Below are 7753 nucleotides of genomic sequence, written 5' to 3'. Positions count from 1 at the left end.
AACCATGTGTTCAAGTAGTACTTAGACATGTTTTTCATAGTCTTCATTGAATACATTCTTGTCTACTCTAGTGGTGAATATGATCATGCAGACCATCTTAGAATAGTCTTACAAACTCTTAGAGATCATCAGTTATTTACCAAATTCAGTAAATGTGAATTTTAGTTAAGGTTAGAAGCTTTTCTTGGCCATATTATTTTCAATGATGGCATTAGAGTTGATACCTAAAAGACCAAAGCTGTAAGAAATTGGCCTAGAACCATCTCTCCATCAGATATTAAGAGTTTCTTGGGCTTAGTTGGCTATTACCAATGGTTTGTTGAAGGATTTTCATCTATTTCATCCCCATGTCCAGATTGACCCAAAAGAAAGTCAAATTCCAGTGGTCAGACTCTTGTGAGAAGATTTTTTAGGAGTTGAAGAGTCGACTCACTACAACCCTATTTTTGACTTTACTAGATGGTTCAGAAGGGTTTGTGGTATATTGTGATGCTTCAAGAGTTGGTTTGGGTTATGTTTTGATCCAGAGAGGTAAGGTCATAGCCTATGCCTCTAGACAACTTAAGCCACATGACAAGAACTATCCCACTCATGATCTTGAGTTAGCAGCTATAGTATTTGCCTTAAATATTTGGAGGCACTATTTGTATAGGGTGCATATTGATCCGTTCATAGTTAATAAAAGCCTATAATATGTGCTTTATCAAAAAGACCTGAACCTACATCAGATGAGGTAGTTAGAGTTGTTGAAAGACTATGACATGAGTGTTTTGTATCGTCCAGGCATGGCCAATATAGTTGTTAATGCTCTCAGTAGGGTATATATGGGTAGTGTTGCTCTCGTGAAGGATGGTAAGAAGAAGCTAGTTCAGGAAGTCTATCAGCTTACCCGACTAGGTGTCCGCTTAGTCGATTCAGCAGAAAAGAGTGTGTGGGTTCAGAATAATTCAGAATTATCTCTGATTTCCAAAGTAAAGAAGAAGCAGGATAGAGATCCCAGCTTAGCTAAGCTAAAAGAGACAGTCAGAGGTCAAAAAGTAGAGGTTTTATCCTAAGGGGGAGATGGTGTGTTATGCTACCAGGGTCTGCTATACGTGCCAGGTGTAGATAACTTAAGGCAGCGGATCTATACAGAAGTGCATAGTGCGCGCTACTCGATTCATCCAGGGGCGACCAAGATGTATCGCGACTTGTGGAAAGTCTATAGGTGGAGTGGGATAAAGAGAGATATTACAGAGTTTGTAGATAAATGTTCAACATAACAGCAGGTCAAGATTGAGTATCAGAAGCCTGGTGGGTCTATACAGGAGTTCAGTATTACCACTTGGAAGCGGGAGGAGGTGAACATGGATTTTATGATGGGTTTGCCCCATACTTGCCGCCAGCATGATTCAATTTGGTTCATTATAGATAGGATGACCAAGTTAGCTCATTTCTTACCAGTCCATACTTTTTATTCATCTAAGGATTATGCCAAGCTCTATGTTAGAGAGTTGATCAGATTACATAGAGTTTTATTTTCGATCATTTCAGATAGAGGTACACAGTTCACCTCTTATTTTTGGAAAGCCTTCTAAAAAGGTCTTGGCACCCAAGTTCTCCTCAGTGCAACCTTTCACCCTCAGACAGATAGTCAAGCAGAAAGGAAAATCTAAACTCTAGAAGATATGCTATGAGCATGTGACATTGACTATAAAGGTAGTTAGGATGACCACTTTACCTTGATCGAGTTTGCATATAATAACAGTTACCATTCCAGCATTCAAATGGCTCTGTTTGAGGTACTCTATGGGAGGAGATATAGATCTACCATTGGTTGGTTTGAAGTGGGTGAGTCCGTAGTTGTAGGGATTGACTTGGTAATTGATACCTTAGAGAAAGTTCAGTTGATCAGGGAAAGGCTCAAGAAATCTTAGAGCCGACAGAAGTCGTACACAGATATGCGAAGAAAAGATCTAGAGTTTGAGATTGGTGATTATGTATATTTGAAAATCTCTCTTATGAAGAAAGTGAAGAGGTTTGGCAAGAAGTGGAAACTCACTCCCCGATATATCGGTCCTTACCGAATTCTCAGTCGTTTTGGAAAGGTAGCTTACGAGTTTGATCTGCCTTCAAACTTAGTTTCAGTGCACCTAGTATTTCGTGTCTCCTTGATTAAGAAATGCATAGGTGACCCAACAGCTGTAGTCCCTATAAAGGGGTTAGGTGTTCCGAACAACCTTACTTATGAAGAGATCCCAGTTGAAATCCTTGATCATTAGGTTCACAGGCTGAGGAACAAAGAATTTCCTCTAGTCAAAGTTCTTTGGACGAATCAGCCTATTGAGGTAGCTACTTCGGAAGCAAAAGAAGATATGTAGACCAAGTATCCTTACCTCTACTCTGCAAACTCATATTCAGCTCAAGGTAACAGTTCTCCTTGAATTTGCTTAGTTTCATGTTCAGATTTACTTTATGAGTTTGATATCAGTTCAGTTCCATAGCATTATCATAACATGCATACCTTCATGAAATAGCTCAGCCCGTGTCATGCTTTTAGGATTCAGTTTCAGTCATGCTTTAGTTAAGCATGTTCAGTATGAAAAACTTAGTATATTAGTAATTTCAGTCATGTAATTATGCCTTGGTTGTGCATATTCAGTGTGTAGACTTAGTCCATTAGTATTCTCAGCTTAATCATTCTCATTTGAGGATGAATGTTCCCAAGAGAGAGATATTGTAAGACCCACAAAATTCTAAGCTTAACTCAGCCCCTTAGAGCATCAAAGGAGGTCCCAGACTTAGAAATTTTAGCTAAGTGTCCATACTTAGAATTATTTTATCCTTCATAAGTTGGCAATCTTATTTCACGATCCATACAACCTTAAAATATTGATCTTCGGATTGAATCATGATCAGGGGCGTCAATATGTCTCTTCGGGTGAGTTCTAAATTTTTTGGACCTCATTTGTATCAAGTTTGGATGACCAAAATAGTGGGTCAATGCGATCTCGATGTGTCGCATCGATAGATATATTTCCCTAGCTTCAGAGTGCTACGATGCATCGTCCATCACGTCGATCCCACTGATGCAGCGCGTCGGGTTGCGTGTCACTGGGCACGATATAGTCATTAAAACTCTGCATTTAAAGGGGTAAATATGTCTTTTCCTACCTTATATCATCCCCTAAAACATGAGATTAAGCCTCTCATAAGGCAAATTCCTCATTCTTTCTCAAAGTTTACTCAAGAACAAACCCTAGGGGATCTAAATTCAAATTCAAGCTTCAAGAAATCACCATTAATCTTCACTAATTCAAGCATCAAGTTATGTGAAGTGTTCATCCAAGTGTTTTCTTCCACCCTTGGAGTTCCAAAAACTCTTTTAAACTACAAGTTAATTGATTTCATGAATTCCATGTTGGATTTGAGTGTATTCATGATTATGATGTAAATTATGTTCTAATCCATGGTTTATTTCAAGTTTTATGTGAAATTATTTATCATATGTGTAGTATCATATGAATTCATGTTAAAAGCCCTTAATTTGCAAATTGGGATTTGAAAGTATGAGGCTGCATGTTGTTTAGTATCATGTGTATAGATTATGATCCCCAAGTGCTTGATAAATTGCTCATGTGAATTAAAGGTGAAAATCTTGACATGTTACCATATGTTCCCATTCATGTACAAGTTCATGTATCTCAAGTACTTGACAAAATGCCTAGGAGAATGTATTGTTAACAAGTATCTTTTTTTATGCTTTTCAAGATCATGCCATACTTTACTTTCCATGCTTTAGAGTCCTGGGGGTATTCAATACCCTAAAATCTAACTGTTTAACTAAAATTACAGTAGCTTCAGAATGGTCTCAGTAATATCACAAACAGTAGTACTTAGTCAGTTATAGAACTCAGTTTAGTCTATCCACTTCAGTCAGTTAACATGATCAGTAACAATTCCGTCCATCCTAGCATGGTTTAGGAATCAGTTCAGTTTCTATTTCAGTTGGGAGTAGGATTCAGCACTAAGTGAAACTAAGGATGGGGACTCACTTGCAAGTAGAGGGTGTCATCCTTAGAAGTAGTCCTTGTGTTTCAGAACTATGTAGCCAGTGTAGGTTGAGACATCAACCTGCCATATTGAGGGTTGATGAGGTGTCTTACCTGCCAGTTGAGGGAACCACCGTTCATATTAAGAGAACCAACCAGATTGAGGATGACTCTTTATCTTATCTTTATCTGTGACACGGTACTGATACCCTTCCATCTTAGGTTATAGGTTGAACCCCAATCAATTTAGAGAGGGGCATATCGGTTAGATGATTACCTCCCACAGTTTCAGTTTTAGAGTCGGTATAAAATTTAGTTCAGTTCTACAAAATCAGGACTGTTAGACACAGTCACTCAGCTCAGTATTGAACTTAGCATAGTTCCTTAAAATTAGGGCAGCCATAAATAGTCCCTCAGTTATTAGTATTATAGTATCAGTAAACTCAGAAATCAGTCTTTAAGTTATCAAAACTCAGTATCCATTATTACCACGATCTCAGACACAGTATATGTAGATATGAGCACAGTATTGCATAATCAGTGTTTCATCAATTTCAATTATACATGTACTCTCATTCAGTTATATTCATGTTACTCAGTCAGTTATTTGTTCATGCATATGAACCCATGCATATGAGACTACTTCACTTAGTATACAAGTACATTCAAAGTATTGACACATTCTTTTCTTTTGCGCTATGATGTCTTATATCATAGTTTCAGACACATGAGATCCTGACTGCTCTTAGCTGCCCAATCTATCAGCAACAGACTTAGTGGTGGGTCCTCATAGTTCGAGGATAAAGTTATTATACCATTTCATTATTTCAGTGTTCAGTTTCTTTCAGTAGTTAGAGTTAGTTAGGGACTTGTCCCATTAACTCCATATTCAAATAGTTAGCGGCTTTTAGACTAGAGTATTTCAGACAGATGTTTAGTTTTCAGTATTTACTTATCAGTATTTAGTATTTGTTTTTAGTAGTAAACCTTATGGCAACTTTAACCTAATTTCTACATTTATTTCAGTGATACTATTATTATTGTGGTGTTATTATTCAGTGCTCACTATAGATATCAGTGACAGGTTAGCTTGTGTCTTTTGGGGTTGTAAGCACTGTGTACCATTCGGGGTACAGACCTACGACATTACAGTGTAACGCCTTGAAAATAGGTCCCGAGACATCACACAATGCTCAAGAATACGAGTAGCCTTAACTAACCCTATAAGCCTTCTACTAAATCTGAAGCTCATAATAGGAAAATATAAACATATAATCAAAGATAAAATGTTGATTTCTGCCTGATCTAAACTAAAATTAACTAAACATAGTATATAAAAATACTTGACTTAAAAGTCTGGACAATCAACATTAGAAATCTAAATCATAACTAGCAGTCTGACAAGCCTCTACTACTAATAACTAGAAAGCCACTGGGACAATCCCCCAGATGACTTGAACTAATCAAAAATACTGAATCAGCTACTCTAATAAGCTAAAAAATTGAATAACTAGGTCTTCAAACTATGAGGACTCACCAACTATTGGGATGTAGATGGAGATTCTCAAAGTTACTCATGCTGCTAAAACTGAGCACCTGAACCTACATTATTAAATAATATAGCACATAGACATATATGTGGATCAGCACTTCTGGAATGTACTGAGCATGTGGGGGTGAATTCATAAGTAAAATAATACCTCAACGGTAATATAAACTTGTAAGGAATGAGTAGTAGAGCATGTTGTATATTTCTTGTGAGTCATAACACTTAGTTCTAAAAGTTGTACTTGTTTTCAATCTTTAAATCATGCGACCTAAGTGTATAAAGGACTCACTTTTATATCTGTAAATTGAAAGATGAAATCTCTCGATCAACATCTTATGTGAAATAATATTTGAAATGAATTGTGAGCCTTACACTTAGTTTGTAAAAGCTTTTTTGTTAGAATTACTCTTTTATGTAGGGAGGTTCTTCTAACCGATATACACTATGTGAGCTATCATAGTGTCCAACATCTAGTTCCTTTATGGGAAAACCTCACGTTGGGGAGAGGTTCCATACTCTTGCCATGGAGTATAACCTTAGCTAAGTGATCATAATCTGTATCTACCATCCATATAAATGGGAATAATCTGATAATTTGAACGTACATTGGCTCGTAGTTCTGGGGCATGTGAACATACCCAACTCAGTGCTAAATACTACTCCCTTTAGTCTGTATGCTTATTCTATAGGAAATCTACTTTTAAAACTAGTATAAGGGTTTATAATGAAAACCAATTATGCATTTATCTATTTAAATCTAAAATCAAAATAATTTGAAACCCAAAGTTGTATTCAATACTGTAAAGTGGATTCTATAACTTAGCTGAGGATCAACGATCAAATCTTGGTTAAAAGGCTGATTTATAACAAATCATAAGATGCTTAAAAGCAGCATCTTTCTTGGAATATTAATATTCAAATTGGGGCTTAGTAACCCATGCCTCAAATACATGTCAAATCATCATAAAGTTCATGCTTGATAATGAAAGCCTTGAAAATTCAGTTCTAAATTTGGAAAATAAAGTCACACACATAAATATACGAAAGTAGACGCTCGCTTAAATATCTAAATCGCTTGTGACATTATAATCTTCAAATAGTTATGAGTGGGTATAAACCCTAAACTAAAATTCATATAATTTCATGTAAAAATCAACTTTAAAACTAGTTTTGGGCACAAGGATGAAAAGATTATCCTTGTTCATAACCGCACATACCTTAACAGATGAATAGATGAAGAAACTTGAACTTTGAATTCCCATTTGTGCTCTTGAAGATTGATTCTTGAAGATCTTGAATTGGGAACCTTGAATTTTGGGTTATCTTGGAAAAAGAATGGTGGAATTTGGATTTCTTGAGGTTTAAGATTTGAAGCTCTAGGATTTATTGGAGATAAATTTGATGAAAAGTAAGTGTATTAGGCTTAAAATAGGTTTAATCCATTGTTTTTCATGACTTGGGGGCTTGGAAAAAGACTAAATTGCCCCTTCAAATTTTAAGTTTGGAACTGGAGTCCCTATTTTGCACCACAGAGCAATACAGCGCTATCGTGATGGCTTATTGGAGAAGGGATGAGTGCCATTTTGCACTATGGCACGATGCGGTGCCATCGGGTTACATCACTAGAAAAAGGATGAGTGCGAATTTGCACTCCATGGCAATGCAGCATTATTCCGATGCTTCACTGAAAAAGAATGAGTGCGAGATTGCACTTCAACGCGATACGATGACTGCTCCATCATGATTTCTGGCACAACACTGGCCAATCACGGTGAGTTACTGGAAAGGGACAAACAAGATTTCAGGGCTCACCGTGATACGGCCTAATCATGGTGCTCTACGAAAAAAAGGACAAGCTTGACTTTGGGTATCACTGCGACTCAGCGCCATCATGGTGAGCTACTTATTCTCATTAAAAGTGTCATAAATTCTCATCCGAGTATTGAATTTCACCAAAATTGGTATTGTTGGAGCTAGAGCTGGAAAATTTCACACGTATCCAGAGTTATTCACTTTTAAAGTTGACCCTTGACACACTAGGAGCTAAACAGAATTAAGAAAAGTACCAGGTATTATACATAGGCTATGACCTTACCTGTCTACATTAATTCACAAGCAATACCAATTCTAGAAACATCACAGTAAACCACAAATCCATCTGAAACATCTGGAA

The sequence above is a fragment of the Capsicum annuum genome, chromosome 4, assembly GCF_002878395.1.
Source record: "Capsicum annuum cultivar UCD-10X-F1 chromosome 4, UCD10Xv1.1, whole genome shotgun sequence".
NCBI lineage: Eukaryota > Viridiplantae > Streptophyta > Magnoliopsida > Solanales > Solanaceae > Capsicum > Capsicum annuum.
Note: the sequence above shows the minus strand (reverse complement) of the source record.